The sequence below is a fragment of the Hylobates moloch genome, unplaced genomic scaffold, assembly GCF_009828535.3.
Source record: "Hylobates moloch isolate HMO894 unplaced genomic scaffold, HMol_V3 SCAFFOLD_30, whole genome shotgun sequence".
Lineage (NCBI taxonomy): Eukaryota > Metazoa > Chordata > Mammalia > Primates > Hylobatidae > Hylobates > Hylobates moloch.
The window spans coordinates 1,117,529-1,140,764 of NW_026652305.1; positions in this window are offsets into that span (position 1 = coordinate 1,117,529).

Genomic DNA, 23,236 nt, shown 5'->3' on the forward strand with positions numbered 1-23,236 from the left:
TAATAAAGAAAAAAAGAGAGACAATCCAAATAAACACAATCAGAAATGACAAAGGGGATGTTATCCCTGAACTCACAGAAATAAAAAAAAAAATACCCTTTATAGACTACTGTAAACACCTCTGTGCTCACAAAATAGAAAACCAAGAAGAAATTGACAAATTCATGGACGCATACAATCTTTCAAGATTCAACCAGGAAGAAATTGAATTCCTGAATGGACCAATAATAAATTCTGAAACTGAAACACTAATAAAAAGGCTACCAACCAGAGAAAGCGAAGAACCTGACAGATTGACAGCCAAATTCTACCAGATGTATAGAGAAGAGCTGGCATCATTCCTACTGAAACTATTTCAAAAAATTGTTGAGGAGGTACTCTTCTATAACTCATTCTATGATGTCAGCATCATCCTGATACCAAAATCTGGAAGACACAAAATGAAAAAGGAAACTTCAGGCCTATATCCTTGAACATAGATGCGAAAATTATCAACAAAATACTAGCAAAATAAATCCATCAGCACATCAAAAAGCAAATCCACTGTGATCAAAAAGGCTTTATCTCTGGGATGCAAGGTCGGTTTAACACACCTAAATTAATAAGTGTGATTCATCACATAAAGAGAACTAAAAACGTAAATCACTTGATTATCTCAATAGATGCAGAAAAGGCTTTCAATAAAGTTCAAAATCCCTTCATGTTAAAAACCCTCAAAACTAAGCATTGAAGGAACATACCTCAAAATAAGTAGACATTTATGACCAACCCACAATCGACATCATACTGAATGGGTAAAATTGGAAGCATCCTCCTTGAAAACTGGAATAAGGCAAGTATGCCCTATGCCACCACTCCTATTCAACATAGTACTGGAAGCCCTAGCCAGAGCTATCATGCAAGAGAAATAAATAAGAGAAAGAGGAGAAGTCAAACTATCCCTATTTTCAGATGATATAATTGCACACATAGAAAAAGATATGATGCCATGAGTCACCATTTTATTAGCTTTAATAAAGGTGTTAGAAATACTAATAATCGTATTTGTTTTGCTTCAGTCACAAATTATCACAAGCTCAGTGACTTAAAACAATATGCATTTATTATCTTACAGCTTTGTATATCAGCAATCTATCATTGGTCTCACTGGATTAAAATCAACCATAATTAGCTTTTGCATATAACCTAACATATTCATAGGGATTAGGAATTAAGAAGGCTACCTCTTGAGGGGTCTTTGGAAAACCATTGATCTCCTTTCCACAATTATTAACCGCCACTATTTTTTTTAATTAACAGAATGACTCTCCCAAAAAAACTTTCACAAAGTTTAAAATATCTTAATATTTTGTATAGACTTTCTTTTTGTTAAAAATATTTCCAATTTTACTCTTTGTTGTCTTTCAGATATATTGTTTTCCAAATTAACAAGATATAATCAAATAATGTGTAAAATGTGAAACATAGAATGGAAGGCTTTACAGATAAAGCTCTGTCTGAAAAGAAAGCATTTGACTAAATACTGGCTTTATATAAGAAATTCCAGATAAAACTCTTTAACAAAATTAAGTGTACATAGATTCATTGTTGAAAACAGTAGTTTTTGACTAAAACACCAATGCACACTAAAATAAATTGTAGAAATATTTGTGTGGGTCTTAATTCATAACCACTCCTTCTGGAAAAAAAAAAAGCTTTATAGCTTGGCATAGAATGCTTGTGATGGTCCCTCCCCTTTTATCTGATGATGAACATCATTTCCGGAAGGACTGCTCCCTCCCAGGTGATAATTATCCCTGTGAGCACCCTGGCAGCATCCCTACCGCTTCATGGTGGTGCAGTTAGCAAACTCAAACTATTTAGCATCTTTCCCCTACCCCCATCTTCTTTCATCAGGTTGTGTTTTGTTGTGTTGATAGTGTCCTTCAATGTGCAAAGTTTTTAATTTAGAATGAGTCCAACCATTCTATTTTGTTGTTGTTGTTTCCTGTGTTTTGATGTCATATCCTAGGAAATCATTGATAAATTCAACATCAGAAGGTTTTCCCCTGTTTTCTTCTAAGAGTTTTATAGTTTTAGCTTTTGCCTTTAGAACCTTGTGATAAGTTTTAGACACCTTAACTTGTGTTAAGTTTTATGTATGTTGTAAGCTAAGAGTCCAACTTCATTGAAAAACATTGCATATTAATATCTAGTTTTCCTAACACCATTTGTGCAAAAGATTGCTTTTTTCGATGGAGTGGCCTTGACATCCTTGTTAAAAACCATTTGACCATTTATGCAAGGATTTATTTCTGAGATCTCTAATCTATTACATTGATCTATATGTCAGTCTTAATGCCAGAATCTTACTGTTTTGATTACTATGATTTTATAGTGCATGAGGCTTCTAATCATTTTCTGTTCAATTTTGTTTTTACCTATTCAGGACCTCTTGAGATTCCATGTGAATTTTAGATGAATTTTTCTATTGCTACAAAAGATTTTGTTAGGATTTTGACAGAGATTGCAATTGAATCTGTGGATCACTTTGAGTGGTAAAGATATCTTAGGATAATTAAGTCTTTCAATCCATGATCATGAGGTTACTTTTCATTAATTTGCATGTTTAATTTTTTGCAGTAACATTTTGTAGTTTTAGTGTACAAGTCTTTCTCCTCGTTGGTTAAATTTATTCCTAAGTATTCTATTCTTTTTGACGCTATTGTAGCCCTTTAAGAGTTTCTTTTTCCTCTTAAGACAAAGACTGAAATCATTAACATGATTTTAATTTTGAACTTCTCTTTTTTCCTCAAAATTGAACTTGATCTCTTTTTTCTCCATTATAGTGTGTTGCTTCCATCTCACAGGGTCTTTGCATGTGCTACTTCTCTGTAAAATACCTCCTTCCCCACTACTTGCTTATTTCCATTAACTCATATCATTTTCAAATATCCATTTAGATATGATTTTTTTTCATGGAAACTTTCTTAGACCTCCCTCTCAATGAGGGATCCCTGATTAACACTAAAGCTGTTGGTAATCAGTTCACTTCTCCTTCTTTCTGGGCTCATAGTTGATTTGCACTTATCAGTTTTTTGTAGTTATGTGTGATATAACATTCTTTACTCCTTATTATGATAGTCTAAGAGGCATAATGGACATATGATACCTATGCCAGCCTTTGTTCCCTAGGATGAGTATCACCCCTTTGCTAATGTTAGTCATGTCGAGTAAAGAAAATGAACAACTGTTTTAGTCAAAATGAATTGTGGTTGGATGTCAACGAAGTACAACCTACATTAACCTAACTAATGCAGAATTTTGTGTCTAGAATTGATGTGCTACCATAACCTAAATGTGTGACCTAAAATATGAGGCAAAGTGGCCAGTTGGTGACCAGAGAAGAAATTACCATAGGCTGGAAAAATAGCTACCATGTTAGATAATAAGACAATATTTGGTGAAATTAGGGCTTGCGGTCACTTGAACAAAGAAATTTCCAGCTCTAGAGGTCAAGTTCAGAAACGATGATGCTGTTTGATGAATGCATTTGATGCTTTTGTAATACTGGGAAAAATATGGACTCAGAAAATAACTGGCCAATTTGCAAATAAGAAGTAAAAGGAATAAAACATGTTCACAGTTTTAGGGACATGTAAGATTAAAAGGATACAAAATTAAAAGGTATTTATATGAGAATATTATACAAGGTATAATATAAGAATATTAATTTGTAGAAATTACAGGGAAATGAATTAATGGAAATACCACTTTTTAACCAAATATATAGCTTATATTTAGTCAGCCACTAGTATTTTAATGAATCACCTTACAGGAAGAAATCTTCAGTTTCCTGTTTAAATGGTGAAGGAAAGATAATAAAGATATCTCCTTCATGGAAGAATTAAAAGTCTTAGAGAGAAATATAGTTAAAATGTATTTTTATGTAGTTACTTTTGTTATAGAGGGATTTTATCAGTTGCTAAAGCAAATAACTAGATCTAGTAACAGATTTTTCAGTTAACAAGTTTGAATGATTCTTAGTGAAGTGTATCATTTCTTCGTAGAGTTACTTGCTGAACTTTGAAGTTATTGCTGTTTGTTTCATCAATATTTTTATTAACCTTTCTCACTTATATAATTACTTACCTATTATGTTTTCTGTGATTTTATAATGCTAAATATCAGCATTGCAGATGTATTGTGAAATGCAAATTTAAAGTTAATTTAACCTTTTAAATAGTAATAGAAAATCAGAAGTCTTTAAAAGAGATGGAAAATTGAAGCTGTGATTTGAATTTCCATTAAACATTTATATCTTTATGAAGTAGAGTTGCTATTGAATTCATGAATATGCATAAAATCTATAGTAAGAAGCAAAAATGGTTAGAATCTAAAGTTACACATACATAGAAAATATTCTATATATGTATAAATGTTTCTTGAAAGTGAAACAAAGAGAAAAACAAAGGGCTTGAAAACTCCTAAATATAATAAGAGTTTGCATGTTGGATTTTTATTTTTAAGAAAAAATAATTTGTTTCCAACTCTTCTAATTGAAAAGAAACATTTGCTTTAACATAAAGTGAGTTCAGATAAAATACTAATAATACATTCAGAGGGATGTTTGCAAAAAATACATCTGGAAAAGAAATCTCTTTGCTTTATCATTATTTCTTCTTTCTCTTTGTACTTTGACAAGTTCTAAATGATTTTCTTTGAACTTAAGAGATTTCATTCACACAGATAGGGTAGCTTTTTCTACAATGTGCATGGAATTATTCAGTTATACATATTTGGATCAACATGAACATCCCCAGTGAAACAGATTAATGTGTGTAGTTGAGAAAAATTGTTTCTCTAAGTACAGCTGATTTTTGTAGTTTTGTAGAATTTAATAATCTTACAAGAGGTCATAAGGCCAGAAGCATGGAATAATTCCTCCAAACGCAGACAGAAAATCATGACTGAAAAGATAATATTTTTCATCTATAACATTATAATGTGCATGATGTTGAAAATAAAGGGAGTGGGCATGTCTAAACTCTGTGATCAAGTACATAAAATCAGACAAACAAAATCAAACCCATACTTGAAATAACCTGACACGTACATCAAAGTTGGTGTAGATAATATAAATTGGGACTACATATTCTCAATTAAGCTGGTGCTTGTGGATATAGTTCTAAAAAATAAAATTAAATTAATAAAAAGCTATCTCATAGTCATTTTCCACTATTAAGACATGCAAATAATTTTAACATATATATTCACACATTAAAAATTAAAAGTAGGCAAATATTCAGTAAAGTAATTAATAAGACTATACTACGTGTGCTATTTAAAAAAAATTTGAGTGAATTAAAAAAATCAACACCTGAATTATGCTCTTATAAATTCTATTTACATCCTAATATCTTAAGGTAGAAAATCAGCATGGTCTTTAGCAACCTGAAGGGCCACTGGCTCCAACCAATCAGATTAGACTCTGGCTCACGTAACACAGCCATTGGCTGTGACAACCAGTATAAGCCAACTGGTAAGTAACCCTGCATATATGTTGACTCTGCACACTTAAATAAAAAGACTCAAAACTTAAAACCAGATATCTAAGAAAAAATATTCCAATAAATGAAATGAATATATCTATATATTTAAAATGAGAGGAAATAGGCTGGCTGGTTAGGTTGCTTTATTTATAGTTGTATTTTGTAGGCCCATAAACAATTTACCGTTTTTTGTTTTTTTGTCCAAATAGGACTCTGGAAGCAGAAGTCACACTATTAAATTTATGAAAGTCTGAAACATACACGAGAATGTTGATTTCATCATTTATAATTGGAGACATTTTCTTTTAACTAGTCGATTTGTATCTGTAATCCAATATTTCTGTTCCAGGTATTAAGATCTTTGAAAAATCAAAATAGTAAATAAATAAATAAATGCAAATCACTACATAAAGTGGAAGATTCAGGGCACAGAAAGGGATTACTTTGAGAAATGTATTTAAAGACTGTGGAAATGAGAACTTAAGTAGCCATAGCCTGAAAAGGAACATTCTTCTTTAGAAACTAATACATTAAAAAAAAAGCTGTCAAATAAACGTGACCTGGAACCAAAGAAAATATAATAAATAATGGCAAATGCTAGTTTTTATATTTTATTTTATTCTTTATTTTTATGTAAGATATAATCATAGCATTAAAAAAAAGACTTTCAGGCATATGCAAATACCCAAGTATAGTTTAGAGTTCATTTACTATAGTACCTTCAAGTGAAATCTTGCTGAGAACGTACCCTATTTTTTTAAGATACTTGTAAAGTGCCCTTGCTTCATAAGCATTCATTTATTCACAAGTAACACTGCAGATATCCAGTCTCATGTGTTATTTTATTGGTGACATTCTCTGAAGGTGACTAAAAATATTTCTGTACTTGTAGATTGCTTTATTTTAGACAGTTATGTACTAATTAAATGTATCTACACATAGTCAGAAATAGTAACAGATTAGATCAGGCTTTGAGAGAAAAATATTTTATTATGTGCCAAAAATAGAAACGAAAATTTGTACCTTCAAGCATACCAGTTTCTTATAGTAACAGAAATGAAAATGTGTACCTGTAAGCATACCAGTTCCTTAGCCATGTACTTCAAAGCTGTTATTTTCAAATGAAGAAACTGAGTCTTTAAATTGCATAAGGGGCCAGGCGCAGTGGCTCACATCCTTAGTCTCATCACTTTGGGAGGCCTAAGCTGGTGGATCATCCGAGGTCAGGAGTTCAAGACCAGCCTGGTCAACATGGCGAAACACCGCCTCTACTAAAAATAAAAAATTAGCCAGGTGTAGTGGTGTGCACCTGTAATCCCAGCTACTTTGGAGGCTGAGACAGGAGAATCACTTGAAGCCAGGAGGCAGAGGTTGCAGGGAGCTGAGATTGCTCCACTGCACTCCAGACTGGGTGACAGAGCAAGACTCTGTCTCAAAAAAAAAAAAAAATGCTTAAGGAAACAGCAAAGATTTTGCATTGTTGAGATGTCAGTCCACTCATATTCTCAGACATTAAGTTCAGTCTCTGTTGCACTATTTGGTGTAAAATTTTGGAAGCAGTTTCCATACTTGCTGCTACCCAAGTACCCAAGTGCAACATCAAAAAGCCAACCTGGCTTTCTTTAAAATATGCCTTACTGACGGCAGTTCCCCATATTCTCTCCAGAGCACACCATAACCTATCTAGCCTATTCATCCACAACCTTTTGTACAGAGGTTCTGCTGTGCCTTTTTCCTCATTTCCCTTGCCTTTTCTAAGGTGTTTAGGCTTGTCTTCTCTTTCCTGTTAAAATTTCCCTTTAGCCCTTCTGAAATTTCTAGCTTTTCATAGACTTTTTTCCCTTTGTCTACTATCCGTGTGTGTGTATACACATGAACTCAGATGTGTCCTCACATATCTTCATATATACATATATATTATACACACACATACACACATGAAATTTATTTATTTATTTATTTATTTATTTATTTATTTATTTATTTATTTTTTGAGACGGAGTCTCGCTCTGTCACCCAGGCTGGAGTGCAGTGGCGCGATCTCGGCTCATTGCAAGCTCCACCTCCTGGGTTCACGCCATTCTCCTGCCTCAGCCTCTCCGAGTAGCTGGGACTACAGGCGCCCGCCACCACGCCCGGCTAATTTTTTGTATTTTTAGTAGAGACGGGGTTTCACCGTGGTCTCGATCTCCTGACCTCGTGATCCGCCCACCTCGGCCTCCCAAAGTGCTGGGATTACAAGCGTGAGCCACCGCACCCGGCCGAAATTTAAATATATATAGGCGTGTGTGTGTGTTTGTGTTTGTATTTAAATTTTATATTTGGAATTTTTTTCCAAGGAATTTATGTATATTTGAATTGATAGGTTACTGACAATAAAAAAGTTCAACTGTATCATTTACTGAAGTTTTTGCAAAAAAAATTCTATTTTATAATAATTTTATACATATTTGAAATTTAACATATTGAAATGTATCCTTTTAATCTAGTACAGTTGATATTCTTCCTCCCTTAACAAAATACTGCAGTCATTGAGAGCCTTCCTAAAAAATCACATATGGATTATGTTGAGTGTCTTGAAAAGTTGGAAAATAGTTAAGGTAAGTATTTTAACAAGTTTGAAATTTAGATTCTTTGGTATTTTTTCTATCCCCCAGTTTGTCATCATAGGCAAATAACCAAGTATAATTATTAATTTAAAGATTTATATATCATCATATTTGTTTAGGAAGTTACAAGCTTTTCTTGGAAGGCCCAGTTGATGTTTTTGGTGGCTGAATTAACAAAACTTATTTTCATTTATCCACATATTTATTCCTATAAGAATTATGTTAAAACTTGCTGTTTCTCCAATGAATCAGAAGACTTTTCTTCACAGGTGAACTTACCTTGTGAATTGCTGTTTTCTTTATCATTCAATTAATACACATTTGTGGGTTGATCTCTTCATTCCCACTTTTTTGAAGTCTTGATACCCAAATGATTCTCTGTTCCCTTAGTCATGTAGATTGTATCATAATTGTTTCAATAGCTCAAAAGACTCTCATTTCTATGGAGCTGTTATTTCTTTTCATTATTGTTGATTGCTATCCACTCACTGATTGACTAGAAAAAAAAATATTTTTCTAGGGAAGTTTGCATATTCTAACAGCAGTTGAACAGCTGTCTTAGGAAGTAATGTTTCTATATTTCACAGCTTGCAGCCACACTATTAATACCATTTTACTTCTCTAATGGAGGTAATTCTTAAACACCACGAATCCTAATTATTTGAACAGCAGTGGGTCTTAATTCATAACCACTCCTTCTGGAAAAAAAGCTTTATAGCTTGGCATAGAATGCTTGTGATGGGCCCTCCCCTTTTATCTGATGATGAACATCATTTCCGGAAGTACTGCTCCCTCCTAGGTGATAATTATCCCTGTGAGCACCCTGGCAGCATCCCCGCCGCTTCATGGTGGTGCAGTTAGCAAACTCAAACTATTTAGAGTCTTTCCCCTACCCCCATCTTCAAATATTCCCAAATTATCTCATCATTACTTTATTTGGGAGGGGATATTAAGAATCTATGAATCATGCTTATCCTTTTAAACTTTCTGTTCTGAAAGGAAATATCCTACTGGCATGATGTACTTCCATTTCTTTTCCATCAATTGCAGCTCTGAAAAGAATTGATCCTATTGCTCTAATTTTTTAAATGGTTATACTTTACAAGAGTTCTAAAAAAAGTCTACAAATACAAACAGAATTACTATTAAATATTATGTATAATACTTCTCTTTACCAGTATAGTTTTTCTCTTTTATGCACCTCATTCAAAACAGTTCAGTATTCTAGTTCTGGACACATACCTCTATCTAACAATGACTGCACTGTGAGTGTGTGTGTGTCTGTGTGCGTGTGTGTACGTCTGGTAAATTGTCATCAATAAATTGTCAAGGACTTAAAATGTGTCATTTATTATAAATTTATTAAAAGTTATAGGTAGGGTACATAATAATTATGTTATTTATCGCTACATCTTAACTAACAAAATGTAGGAACATATTAAATATTCACATTGAATGAATAAATGAATACATAAAAGTACACGAATAAAGAGTATTATCAATCAAAATATTAGGTTGGTGCAAAAGTTATTGCGGGTTTTGACATCACTTTTAATAGCAAAACTAGAATTACTTTTGCACCAACTTAAACGATCATCATCCATCTATCCGTGTATCAAATATCAACCATCTATTTAGTCTTCCTACATGTTTATATATTTATATATAAATATGTGTATGAGCGTGTGTGTTGTGTGTGTATAGCATTTAAACATTTACATTCAAGAATTTTGATAAATTAGAATTCTAAAAAATACATATTTTCTTGATTATAACTTTACTGTTTTCTGAAGTAAATTGAAAAAGAAAAAGGAGACTTGAGAGACACACAGTGGTATTCAAACATCATATATCGAATCAACAAATACCGAATGACTTAATATTGCATAGGAAGATCAATACGTAAGGGTCTATGAAGGTAGCAAAATGTATTAGAAAGATCTCCAATCCCGGATTCAGAAACTGCAATTTCTATTTCTGAATCTGTCATGACTAAGTATGTGATAATAGGACATTTGCTTTTTATGCCCTTATTTTCTCTATATTTTTAGTAAAGGAATTGTGTTCTAAATTGCCATCCATGCTCTAAATCCACAGAATGCAAGCTGCAAGGTCAGTATTATCAGAGGCAATCCTGAGTTGATTGTCCTTTTCTTGTTCAGTGCCAGAACAGATAAAAAGATGTATTTCTTTATTAGTGAGAAGTCTTTGCACTCCATGTTCCTTTAATACCAGTGGCATCCCAGTTGCCACACAGCCGTTAATAATTAGCCACTTGATTCATTATAGCCACGAGTTAATAAAAGGACTTGTAGGTGGGGATAAGAAGGTATTTCACAAGTAGTTAAAGGTTTATTGAAGCTCACACTGTGCCAATTATAGCTAATAATTTGTCCCTTTAAGAAAGGTGTGAATGCAACCCTCTATTCAGTGATTATTTGCTAGGACAGTACGATTAGGCTGACTTTTCAAATTACTCATGTAACTTACATTATCTAATCACATTTTCATGTTTATATTCCTTGAAATCTGACATATATTTGACTATCCTTACATAATTTCTTCATCTTTAAGACCTCAAATAATCTTCATGGCAGGTTTCTGGGATGTGCAGAAGATGGATTTATTATCACTCTTTCTAAGTGTGCTTTATCCACTGTTAGTGCATATGATTATTTGACGATTTCAATATGTGTTCTCTGAAGATGTCCCTTACAGTACGTTTTTAGAGTATCCACCGTATAATCCAGTTTTTAGAATAATCTCTTCTGTTATTATGTGCATTTCATTCATGTTTTTGCTATTAAAATGCATAGTGGTGATTATGCATTCAAGAATATGACATTAATGAAACAGTGGTTACCATGGGGAGGTGGGTGAAGAAACGTAGGTCCAAGAAGAAAAAATAGCAGATACACAGGGTGAACAAGTCTAGAAATCTAATGTAAAGCAGGGCGACTAAAGTGGACAAAACTGTATTCTATTAGGTCATTTTTGTTAAATAAGTAGATTTTAGCTGCTCTTGTCATCTATCACATGTGAGATGATAGCCATATTAATCTGCTTCATTATAATAGCCAATTTAATATCTATGTATCCCATGACCTCAAATATACACAATAATATTTATTTTAAAAAAGTGACATTTCAAAATTAATGGGGATTCTTCAAAAAAAGATGACATTAAGTCATTTATATCATACATATCTTATATAAGCTATATATGTCTCTGTGTGTATGTATATATATAGAGAGAGAAGTCTCATAATAAAAGGCTAATATTGGATTATAATAAAAACCAAGGAAAGGATGAATATTTAATAGACAAATATATCTCCAGAGAACTAGTACTAGTCAAGCACAATATAAAGTTGGGCTTGGTCAAAGTAACATCCAGTCTGAGTTTAAGCTTTCAAACTAAAGGGATAAAACGTTTATTGTATAGGCTTATTGCTCTACTATACATACACACAATAAATTTACAATTATTCTTTCCAAAATTATAGTAACTAAATCATAGTTGTATAATAGTTCAGGAACCATTACATTTGAAGCACAAATACTCTTTCTAGCAAATAAAATAAAGATTCTCAATTTGGTTCAAGTCATCAAAGTGTCTTTTGAATGGTTTCATTTCACCACACAGGAGAGTAAGGGAGAAAATAAATCAAGTGAATTCAAATTTAACAGGCTCAGATTATTTAAAATTTTGTTTTTAAGCAAAATATTTCTAATTAGCTGGGTACAAGGTATTTTATCCATATAATCTTAGGTTAAATCTATATGCAATTTGTTATATTTTACACTCTATAACTCGAAAGCAATGCAAAGTATAGTAAGTGTATTTTCTTACAAGAAAATCCACATATTCTATCCTCAAATTGAAATACAATTACTAATACCATAAGTTCTTTTTTTTTTTTTAAATTTACTTGTTCCTCATTGTTGAACATATAACCACCCTGGGGGTTCTTCCTGACTGCTGCATAAATAAAGACTATGGCATTGCATTAAAGAAAGTGTTTAATTGATGCAAGGCTAGCCGTGTCACGCGGGAGACAGCATCATTAGTCAAATCAATTTCATGGAAGCTGGTAGGCTAGGGGTTTCTCAAAGTCAGTTTGGGGAAGGGGTGGGGATGGCTAGGAAATGGGTGCTTGCCACTGAGTGGTTGGAGTGCAACCAAAAGGGTGTGTGAAATGGTCCTCCTGTGTTCAGAATCATTTCTGGGTGGGGCCAGATGAGCCATTGGTTCCAATGGGTCCTAGAGCCATGGGTGTCAGACATGTCAACAACTCTGAAAAGATTTCTTTACAAGTTATTGTACAATAGTGATGCTATCTGCAGGACCTCCAGAATAATGACTGGCAATCCTTTATGCCTACTGTACATTAACAGAATTCAGGCTCCTCTCCTCCCCCTAGCCTGGTGGTCTCTCATTAGCTTTACAAAGGTTGTGGCTTTTTAGGGAACAGCTATTATCATTTAAACTATAACCTAAATGCCTTCCAAAGTTATCTTGGCATAAGCCTAGGAATAATTAAAGCAGCATGAAAGCTAAAAGGAAGAGAGAGAGGTTGGCTGGATCAGATCTCTCCCGTTGCCATAATTTTCTCACTGATACCATTTTTGCAAAGGCAGTTTCAACCATGACAATCACATAAAGGAGAAATTCAAGTTCAATGATTTCTGTTTCAATTGTATTTTCAAAAATAGATCTTTGAGCTTTATTTGATGGTGCACTTTTAATTAAATATTCCAATAAAAAGTGTTAGACAACTTATTGGACCTTTCCATAGTAAGAACTGATTCATGATTTTGTTAACTTACCCAGTCTCCTTCTTTCTTTGTCATGTGAACACTTAAAGATCAGTTGTATTTTCAAACATTTCAGAAGATTCTCTTCTCTGGGTAGTCACACAGTATTCTATTTTAAATTTAATAGGGAATGACAAAAATATGAAATTTGCTGATTAAGTATCTGAACACACACAAGTTAAAGGAAAAAAAATGGAAACCATAAAAAGTATGATTGAAAATCTAATAACATGGGCTTTTGTACATACAATTTTATAATTCTTTGATATTAGTAACAGAATCAAAACTGTAACTGCCTTAGGAAAGTAGAATCTCATAAATTAAAAAAATTCAATTATGATTTCAAATCACAGGAAAGGCAGACTATGCCTCAAGAAGAACTAGGAACAAAGGCTGGAGAACCAAATGAATGTTTTTGTCATTTTTCCTGTCTGGTTTTGTTTTCTCAGTGCCCTCCTTTGCGTCATTAAAGTCAGGTTTTCTCAACAAGAGGGAAGTTTGGCTTCAAATAGCTCCTCTTGCCTCTGAAGGATGACTTGTTAACCATTTCAATTAAAAAAAAAAAGTTGTGGAGAAGACACTGATTGTTCCAAAATTGTACCTCTGTACTATAGCAGGGCAGGGATAGAAAGTATGACTTCCCGTGCTTTGAATAGAAGTCTACTCACAGATAAAACATATGTGGCCAATAGCAGTTTTTATAACAAGAATATGATTGGGGGAGAGGGAGGGCCTTCAGAATGAATAATAGATGTGTGCTGTAGTTACTGTTGTATTTAAAGTATTTGAGAGGATTAGATATCCCTCAAGGTAAAATAAATTAAAAGCATTAAAAAAAAGATGCATTTTAGAAGAGACAAGAGTTCAAATGGTAGCTAGATGTCTAAATGACCTGAGGCAATTCAGGGATCCTCTTCCCTCCGCCCCCCCCCCACCCCCACCCTCCCTCCCGCCTCCACCCAGACGTCACCAGGCTGGAGTGCAGTGGCCTGATCTCAGCTCACTGCAACCTCTGCCTCCCAGGTTCAAGCAATTCTCCTGCCTCGGCCTCCCAAGTAGCTGGGACTACAGGTGCCCGCCACCGCACCCAGCTAATTTTTTTGTATTTTCAGTAGAGATCGGGTTTCACCATGTTGGCCAGGATGGTCTCGATCTCCTGACCTCGTGATCCGCCCGCCTAGGCTTCCCAAAGTGCTGGGATTACAAGCATGAGCCACCACGCCTGGCCAATTCAGGGAATCCTCTTTAACCTCTGTTTCTTTGTATATAAAGTGAAACATAATGCCACCATAAGCTTATTAGTGAAAGGAGTAAGAAAAAAAAAAAAACTTGAGTAACACAAACCAATAACATTTTGAGTTCTCACACATTTGGAGGCAAATAGAAATTTTTATGAAGTTTGCTTTGCTTAATTAGCTAAATAATGACTCAAACATATAGAACTGTGCCAAATGCTTTTCATTATGCCAGAAGGAAAAAAATATCTGAAAAGCACTGACTCGGCAATTAAAAAATGACTTTTGGAGTTGACATCCGACCTCTTTTTCTGCCCACGGCTTATTGGACAGAACTAGTAACTTGGTTCCGCTCAATTAAAAGTGGATCTGGAAATATAATTCCTCTTATTCCCAGATTTGGGACTACTGAATGGTGAATAGAATAATGGCTTTAACACTCCACGTCTCTTTTCACCAAATACTTGGTTCTCACTTTACTCCACATAACAAAAGGCGAGTAGCTCTTTCCAATGGAGGCATCGTGGAATCCCCATCTGCTCCTGGCATCATGCATGATGTCATCCAAGATACATGTTGTGCTTCTTGATATCTCTATCAGAATATTGTTTATATTAGCCTCTTTATCCTAAATACCTATGTAGTTTTTCTTGATTCAGACATTCATAAATTAAATAGATGAATTATGCAACATGGCCAGGGAACTGTCTAATCTCAGCAAAGACCCCCATTCAGAAAGAAAGAAAAAATACTGATCTGTGTGTCAATTCTGAAATCCACATGGATAGCTATTGTGAGGAGATGTTCAGTCCATTTTTCTCTGTGCTTCTTTCCATTCTCTGGTTAACTCTCTTCCCTCCATTTTTCTACCAATTCTCAGGTAAAAGCCCAGCAGAAATCATACCCTTCTTGGAAATCTAGCAGTTTTTTCTTAACTTACTTCCCGCCCTTAGAAGATTGGGGATCTTGAAATGTAGAGTTCTCATATTTCTGGTCTTGGTATTTCTGGTACTTCTGTATATTCTTGTCCTAAACATTCACAGATTTTTTTTCAGTCTAAGCCATAATTGTGTCTTTAAAACATAGTAGCCTTCCTAGCAATATGATTCAATCAGCCACAAGTACTGATAGCTTCATTCACATTTCGTTTCTATGCACACTTCTTAGATTCGTGACAAATCTTTGCTTTTCTGACTCTGTCTGCCTTGCCCTCTTGTCTTAATTATTTGTATTTTAAGCATGTCAAGTTTCTCTGGAGACACCTACTTTTTATTTGTGTTTTCTGAGTCATTTTGTCCAATAGAGAGAATTTACTGGGAGTCAAACCTGAATTGAGTTTGATCTGAGACACCTAAATCAAGTCAGAACTGTTAAGAATGCGTGCAGCAGGAATGCCCTTGACTTGATCCTTGCGGCAACAGTGAGTCTATTTGGCCTTTGTTGCTCAGAGGTCTTCTCTGTTTGATGCTTTTTATTTCTTGACTACAGATGAGAAGCAGTTACTTCTGCCAAAGTTGAAAGTCTCAACATTTCTGGACTCCCTTATTTTGTTTTTATTATATTTATTTCCCCATATTAGCAGGGAATTCTTGCAGTTAACTTGACAAATGTAGTTACGAGTAACTAATGCAATCAATTAGCTTTCTATTCAACTTCTTCTTCTCAACACACAAGCTCAATTGGCTTAAAGTCAGTCATTGTCAATATATACCTCTTACTATTTAAGTCAGATGCAGGCACCACATGCTTCCACTTCTATTCTGTTGGCCACTAGATTACTGATCACACTGGCAAAGGATAGAGGTTTATATTGGCAGAATCTAGTAAAAAATGACATAAGTGCACAAAAAGGGAGACTATAAAAAGCTAAGGGCTATGTCTTATACCTATTTAAATAATTTAAAAGCAAAGACACTGTCAATAAAGCTTTAATTACACGATAGAAGACCAATGCTACAGATTTACTTCAAGGTATTGTATAGTTGTGCCTCTGGAATGAGCCCAGGCTGAAATATTTGCGTAGCTAAAATTTTCTTTGGCTACTGGTCCTGATTTTTCTTTACAGGATTTCTTATTTGATGAACGTTTCTTCTGGCATTCAGTTCTAGTCCGAAGGTCAATTATGCCTCTTGTGTTATTCTCAGCCACATGAGCTGCTGCTGGAAATCGAATCATGTTTTATACTCTGTCAAAGTCTGTGGATATTTTAAAGTAACTGCTTAATATCACAAAAATAAAAGGAAAAGGTTGACCATATTGAAATTTATCCAGATTTTTCCTTTTTCCCCTTTAGGACATTACCAAATGATATACATAATGGAAACATTAGAAAATAATTTAGAAAAACTTGATACAAATTTTAATCACCTCAATTCCATGATAGAGTGGTAACTGCTAGTATACATTTGGTGTGTCCTTCAAGCATAACCTCTATCAGTATTATTAATGCACAAATAGATTAAACTTTGGTGTTATTTGTTCTCTTTTTATTCACTTAGAGGTAGACCATAAACATATTCCTCCATGGCCATTGCCAGTCAATTCCTGACCCTCTACCTGCAGCAGCAACCACTCTTCTGATTTCGATCAGCTAGAGAAATTCCCTGCACTAATAGCTAAAAATTATTTAGACTTCAAGATAGCCTAGCCAATTCTCGTTCTTCAGGTAGGACAAAGTCAAATCTATAAATATAGCTTTAGTTTTCTCCAACCTAATTAAAACCTTGCTAACATTGGAGTTAGGCAGTTGATGAACATTCTTTGTGGACAAGTGGTCCTGAGAGTCAATTAATTGATATAAACATGGCTTTGTATTTACTTTGATATTCCTGAAACCATCTACAATGTCATAGACAACATTATTTAAATTAAAGAATTTTTAAAATGACACTTTATATTCTTATCCAAGTGGATAAAAACATTCTGGCACATACTTAATCCATTAAAGCAGGATATTTTCATATACATTGACATGGAGTAGCAGATAGTGGTTAGAGCATTCTCTTTTCTAGTCATATTTCAAAGGAAAACTTAAATTGTATTTTCCTTGAATTGAGTATTAAAAAAGAACAAATGAGTTCTCAGGATATCTATGTCATTCTCCTACTGTAAAAAACTTCATTACTTTGAGTGGTAATTTCAACCTCTCTGAATATCAGATGCCATATGATAAACATGGAAAATAGGCCGCATTTATTCTTGTGATTATCCCAGCTCTACAAGCACTGTGTAATGTCTATTACCTACCAGAGTAGTTCTACAGCAACAATTCATTTTTTAAGAAAGTCTTTGAGGCCAGGCGTGGTGGCTTACGCCTGTCATACCAGCACTTTGGGAGGCGGAGGTGGGTGGATCACGAGGTCAGGAGATCGAGACCATCCTGGCTGACATGGTGAAACCCCGACTCTACTAAAAATACAAAAAAATTAGCCGGGCTGGTGGTGGGAGCCTGTAGTCCCAGCTCTTTGGGAGGCTGAGGCAGGAGAATGGTGTGAACCCAGGAGCAGAGCTTGTGGTGAGCCGAGATCGCGCCACTGCACTCCAGCCTGGGCGACAGAGCGAGACTCTGTCTCAGAAAATAAATAAATAAATAAATAAAAATAAATAAAAAAGTATTTGAGGACAAACTAGAGCTTTTAATTTTTCAAAACATTGTACTGGGTTTGATGAATAGATAGATGATAGATAGGTCTTAGTGTATGTTTGTGTGCTTATTTGGTAAAGATTGGTTTTGATTTACTAGCATATGCTTTGGTCTAATGGTCTAATAAAATGTTAATTTAATGATAATTAATTTCTTATACTTTGAAGAAACATTTCAATGTGATAAATCATCATTAGTTTAATCTAGATATCATTTAAAACTTATAGATATTCCAAAGCATACTTGTGCACATTAATGCCCATTTTTAAATGATAATTTAGATTGAATTAATCTCTTTTCACATAAAAGCAAGTGTCACAAATTTACTATCTTAAGATGTTTTCCTATTATTTTATTTATAATGCATTATGTTATTATAAAAGCAGAGAATAGACAATTTTTGCCTTTTCAATTAGTCTTTCTTTTGTAAATTCACATAAAATTAATATACTCTGTCAAAAAAGAAACTACTACCTTACGTTTCTTAAAATGACTTTATAGTCTGGTCTCACTGAGCCAAGTAGCTAACAGGATACTGGGATAAGGTCATTCACCCTGGGTTTAAGAGCATACTGTGTGTATCGTATCTCGCTTGGGTTTTTGGTCATATCTTATGAGTTAAGGCATCTTAGGGAGAAATTAAAACCAAAATAGGTCAGTTTAAAGGATGTATATGAGTCAAGAAATATCTATGTAAGAAGCAGCAGGGAATTTACTGCATAACTAATGCTTTTAAATATCAAGAGCACTGGCAACTAAAAAAAAAAGCCTAGAAACATCCCCTGAGCCAGGACTATTGGCTTTTATGGTGCCTGTCTTGTGACACTCCATGTGTTCAAAATCAGAGAATTTTAAAATGTCAAACTGGTCCCTTGATTTATTAACTGATTTTGGTGTTTACTGTTAATTTTCTTCCCATGATAAAATCTATTAATATAATTAAATCTACAATGTATTAGTTTCTCCAATCTGCATTACCTAAGCCTTTATTGTGGTTGCCTATACACCGTATTCTTAGAATTAAATCATTTCTAGCTTGAAATACATGCAGTGGCTTCTGTCTGACTGAAACGGACAACAAATAGTAAATATTGGAGTCAGAATTAAAAATCCCAACAAAATGTTAATATTCATCTTTATTACACCAAATAGGACAAAGCCAGGAACTGAGATGCAGCCTCCTTAACTCTAGGTCCGATGATCTTTATACTGGCCCACATTACTATATAAAAAATTGACAGTCTTTTTATACAGAATTCCTTTAGAGATGGCCATTCTATGAAAATTCAGTTTTTGAGGATTTTACATTATTATTTTGAGAGAGGGTATTGTGATGTATATAGTTCCAGAATTTAAAGTGTTGCTGCCTAATTCTTCACAGTAAAAACTGACCTATTTAACTATCACTTAATATAATACTAATTTTCAATAAATAAATTACTTCAGTATTTCCTCAGTATTTAAATATTTCTTCAGCTGCTCACAGATGTCATTAATCACTTATAACTATGTTTGTCAACCAGAGTTTCCTTAGCAGAGCAGCAGAAAAGTTGAAAGTGAGAGAGAGACATAGTAGCGTCAAGCGTGGATGCATTTCATTAATCTGGACTGTCCCCTTTGGCTATGGTATCAGCATCATCGCTGCTCTCTCTATTGCTATCAATCACTTGCTCTCTGGAAGTCTTACCTGATCCTCACACTTTCTGCTTCTCCTTCTTACTATATATTTTCTTTCTTTTATCTCAACTTAAAAATGCCAGAGCACAGATCTATTGAGAATAAAATAATTCTCAATACGGCTAGAGGAGATATTTATTAGATAAAAACTATTGATATCTATTCAATACTGTAGGCATTTTGAAATTTTTAAAGTAAACAATTACACCAGTCCCACTTTTTATATAATCATCCATATATAGGTGAGGATCCAGAGCTGTTTGTAGAATATTGTGTGAAACAAAACAAAGTATATCGATTATTTATCCAAATACCAATTTCACATATACCTCCTTTGATTACTTGTTAATTTCTACTATAGGTTTTTTCAATTTTAACCAGATATATATGTATATATAAATTGTAAATTTTTAAAAAGATACAAATAAACTGAATTACAAACAGTTTCTCCTCCATTTTTTTTCTCTATCCAGTTCATCTCCCCTCCAGGGCAACTGTTGTTACTCTTTATTTGTGTGGCCTTTCAATCTGTGCATATGTAATTATATTTGTGTAGCGTTATTTAGCATAAAGAGTAGCAAACTATATACAGAGGTTTGAAATTTTCTTCCTTTTGTTTTTTAAAACTTAGTCTGCATTTGGATTGCTTTTATGCTTTTTTAAGAAATAATTATATTTACTTTCTAGTGGTTACCTTCACAATTATGATTTTGTATAATATTCTTAATAATTTATTTCTTAAATGCCTATTTCCCACTTTGAACCGTGAAGAAATCTTCTCCATTCCCTACTTTTTCTCCCCATATTTTCATTCCCTCTCATCTTCTCTTCTCTTCTCTTCAAATTTGTGTATAATATACCTTTTCTACATTGTCAGATTTCCTAGTATTACATTTTGCAATATTACATATTGCCATAAATAATGCTATAATAAATGGTAACATTTATTATAACTTACACCATACAAATAAATGGATATATTGCTTTACTATCTGTTAGTTAACAGAAACATCCTCTGATAGTTTCTTCAAAGGGACAAATACACTATACACTTTCAGTTAATATTTCATATTATAAATGGCTTCCATGTTGAAAACTGACTTGAGTATCAGCTTGCCTGATTAAAGAATTTTGGAGTTATGCTTGATTTTCATGAAAAAGTTGTATGCACTTTCCCACTATAGTGAAGGTGTGGAAAGACAGTCTGTTTTTGTTTTCCCATACAGATGATTTGATATTTTCATCTAGATAATGAATGAAAATTATTTGTTTGTCTTTAAAAGTTATTATCTACACTAGGATATCTACTTGACATATATTTTTTAACATTTTGTGTTAACTTTTCATGCAATATCTTGTACTGTTAAATCTGTAGATTCAAGTTACTTTTATCCCTATTTTTCTAAAATTTTATCTTTTTTTCTTTTCCCTTGTATTGCCTCTCTTTTTCAATGAAATCACTTACGCATGTGTTGTCTCTCTCTTGCCTGTCTTCAATAAGCATTACTTTTCCTTAATGCTTTTTCCAGAAAACTTTATATTTAGAATCCTTTTTGATTTACAGAAAAGTCAAATGGCCACCAATGTGGCCAGGGAGAGTTTCAATCTGATTTCAAACATACGAATTAAATATTTCACATTAAATCGGGTGCTGTCAGTAAAAGAAAGCAAAACTGAGACAAGGCAAGAGAAAATGTCAGACCATTTTGGTAGAAATAGAAATTGTAATCATATAACAACCGGCTTTAAACAGGGTATGGAAGGAGAGAGTGTGGATGGTTCAGCATTTTATCTTGATGTTAGGAGTGCTTAAAGCTGAATGAAATTTTGTTCAATAGTTTTAAAAATTCTGCATGTTTGTTTTAGCTTAAACTGGCATAGTTATCACTTTGCTGTCATCTGAATCTGCTGTCTTGTGTCATTTCCTGACAAATAACAATACTTTGTTGTTTTTGAATTTCCTAACTTAAAGCATATTGTGGGAAATTATGAAATAAATATTGAAACAAATAAATATATGAAGACTTTTATTGAATAAAACTCACGGGCAAATTTAAAGAATAACTGTTTTTTTTTTTTTCACCAAAACCAACAGCAAAGGAATAAGCAAAGGAATATGGAAATATCAAGTATGTAGTTGGCTGAAAATGGCCCCAAAATATATCACATTCTAATCCCTGGAACATGTAAACATTCCTTTATTTGAAAAGGGGGTCTTTGCAGATACCATTCATTTCAGGATCTTTAGGTGGAGAGATTATTCTGGATTATTTGGTTGTGCCCAAAATGCCATCACATGTACCTTTATTACAAGGAAGCAGGGAGAGTACACACACTCAATGCAGAAGATAAGGTGATAAAAAGATAGGGACAAAGGTGATGTGGATGGAAGCCTGGGAATGCCATCAACCACAAAAGGCAAGGAAGAATGAACTAACTAAAGAAAAAAAGAAGAAAGGAAGGGAAGGGGAGAGGAGGAAAAGGGAGGGGAGGGAAGGGGAGGGGAGGGGGAGACTCCAGAGTTGGTTAGTGTCCAACACCTCGATTTCAATGCAGTGATACTGATTTTGGACTTCTGCCCTCCAAAACTATGAGATAGTAAATTTCTCTTGGTTTGAGTCACTCTATGATAATTTGTTACTTTTCCTACTATCATAGGAAAGTAACACAAAGTATCTGCTTATTAAAAAATAATCTTGGTAGTACTCATACATGTGAAAGATTTGGAAAATTCAGGTAAAATACAAGTTTCTTCCGTCTATATTGATTAAAAACAATATGTGTTTTCCTTTTGAATCATTGAAGATGCATAACTTGAATCAGTTTAAAGTGTACAAACTTCTTGCACGCTATCTCCACTGAATATATGTGTGTGTGTATGCATGTATGTTCCAAATATGTATGTATATAATATATATTTATATACCTTATACAAATATATATCTTTTATATATATATATATGCTGATATAATGTGTGCCTTTGGAAAGAATGTCTTGGTGTTTTTACTAATATTTTTCTTGTTGTCAGAATAGTAATGCGATCTCAGTTGAAAGCCATGGACTAATTGTATAAACTGGGAATATTGCCTTTTCTGAATCTGTATCTGCAAAAGCAACATGGAGTTAGCACCATCAACCTCATGGATTATCATGGGAGTTTTACCAACTAGCAAAGTTCAAATGCATAGCACAGAGCAATACAGTGTTTGAAACACAGGAAACACCCAACAAATACTACTGAGTTATTTTCCCTTTTCCTGCAAACAAACTTAATATATTTCAAAAAGAATTAATCTGGCAGCAGACCAGAATTGTGAAAATTGTTGTTATGAGTAGTAAGATTGCTTCAGTATCCATTTTCCTTATAAATGGCTAAGCTTGGATATTTTGGAGGTTGAATCTAATTTATCATTACTGTGAAGATGTCATGTAACACTGTATAGAAAACTGGCTTCTGTGAGTGCAAGGATGTTATAGTTTCCAATAAAATTACAAAATATTTACTGCATCAGACCAAAGACTGTGTCTGATTTCAATAGCAAGTAAATAAAGACCTGCTCTCAGAGCCTTAAATCATTGTCATCTCTACACAGGCATGTTATTCATTTCCAGACTAAAAGGCCCAACACTGCCCAGTTCTATTGATCATGAATTTTCTTCTTATTGAATTTTACAATCCAAAGCAAATAACAGGGCTAAAAAGGGACAGTCATGAAATTATT